The 1,794-nt window shown below is 46.8% G+C and overlaps 1 pseudogene; it reads left to right on the forward strand.

Annotated features, from left to right (window-relative positions):
- The first annotated feature begins 506 nt into the window (after positions 1–506).
- LOC130359917 (U2 spliceosomal RNA) lies at positions 507–683 on the forward strand (annotated as a pseudogene).
- Positions 684–1,794: the final 1,111 nt, after the last annotated feature.

Genomic DNA, 1,794 nt, shown 5'->3' on the forward strand with positions numbered 1-1,794 from the left:
GTGGCACCCCTGCAACCTCACTCCTATCCCTTAGACAACCCCGATCCCCCTTTTTTTTTTTTTTAGGTCACCGGAGACCCGGAATCACCGCAAAATCGCCAGTGTGAATTCACCGGCATGACCGACCAACATGGGGGGGTCTAATGACCCCACTGAGCATTTGCACGGGGTGCCTGCTGATAGATATCAGCAGTCACCCCGGTTCCCGCTGGCGCGCAGCGGGGACTAAAATTCCCACGGGCATACAGGTACGCCCTTGGTCCTTAAGTACGAGGGAGTGAAGGCGTACCTGTACGTCCTTGGTCCCTAAGTGGTTAACGGGGTACTCAGGTGGAAAACTTAAATTTTTTTTTTATCAACTGGTGCTAGAAAGTTAAAACAGATTTGTAAATTACTTCTATTAAAAAACTTAAGAGGTTAAGGTAGGTATAAAGATGGCTGCCGCACTCGTACCGGATCTGAACTCCCTTATGGGAGCCAGTGGGGAGAACAAGTAGCAGAAAAAAATCGCTTCTCGGCCTTCTGGCTAAGATCAAATGTAGTATCTGTACTCATCAGTTTCATGCCGGTGGCGGGGATGCTGGTGTGGATGGGTGCTGCATGGTAGGGGGCAGGTGTACCGGGGTGTTTTTCTGGAGCTGGTTCTGAGGAATCAGCTCGAGGCTGCCCTGATGTGACCCGTTTCCTCCGGGTTTCGCCATGAGTTTGAGCGGGTCTAGAGCCGAGGTACTTTAGTGCCTCGGGGAGTGGTGATCCCGAGGTGCCGAAACTCACTGGAAGGATTGGCTCACTGAGTGGAAGCACGGTCACCATTAACTCTTCACCTTGTGGCACTCACCTCTTGATTCCCGGCCTTCTGGCTAGGATCAAAGAAATTTTTATAGATCTGGCCGGATGTCCGGGCAATATACCTGCACGCATTCACTTATTTATTTCCTTTTTGTCACTTTTTACGTGTTGTGTGTTCACAGGATTGTTAGGATGCGGTAGCCCTTCTGGGTGTCCCTCCTAGCGGTCTAAGGGAGGTGTGTGTGGCCATTAGGTTCCACACCTCCCTGCAAAAACCCCGAGTACTCTTGCATGGGCAGGGTACCGACCGTTATCGGCTCTGTGGGCGGATAACTTGGCTAATGCCAAGGGGGATGCCAGGAGCATTGGTGGTCCCTTAGTAGCTTCGGCGAAAAGGGACATCGAATCTTGCAGGAACCTTTTGGTCGGGAGGCGAAGTGTAAGATTTGTTGGGGGCCTCTCTCCTGTCGGAGAAGGGCTTGCGATAGACCGCATCCTTTGTGCACATTTTTTTTAGTGTAACACGTTTGCACTTTTTCTTGCAGTTCCTCGGCTCAAAAGAGGGAAAAAACAAAAACAAAATCGAACAAATAGCAGAAAAAGGAAAAACAGTCTCAAAAATTTTATTTTTTTGACACTACGGACGACGTGTTTAGGTACACAAGGAGTGCCTTCCTCAGGCCCAAACATACAATGTTAAAAGGCAGTAATATTAAAAGGAAAAAACTGATGTCAAATATTGATAAAAATAATAAATATGAAAGAAAAGTAGATATATTATAGGTGTATGTCTATTCTATAGATGGTTGTATGTGTACATGGGGTTGTTATTATGTGTTGCTGTATAACACAGTTTAGATTTTAAATCCGTAAAAGTATGGTGAAATAGTGGCAATAAACGGAGGTTCCTCCAAAGTTGATGACAATGGTATACCATGTGTCTTGAGTACATTTTGTACATTTTATACATGTACTAGCGGAGTACCCGGCGTTGCCCGGTTTTTC

Source organism: Hyla sarda, chromosome 2, assembly GCF_029499605.1.
Source record: "Hyla sarda isolate aHylSar1 chromosome 2, aHylSar1.hap1, whole genome shotgun sequence".
NCBI lineage: Eukaryota > Metazoa > Chordata > Amphibia > Anura > Hylidae > Hyla > Hyla sarda.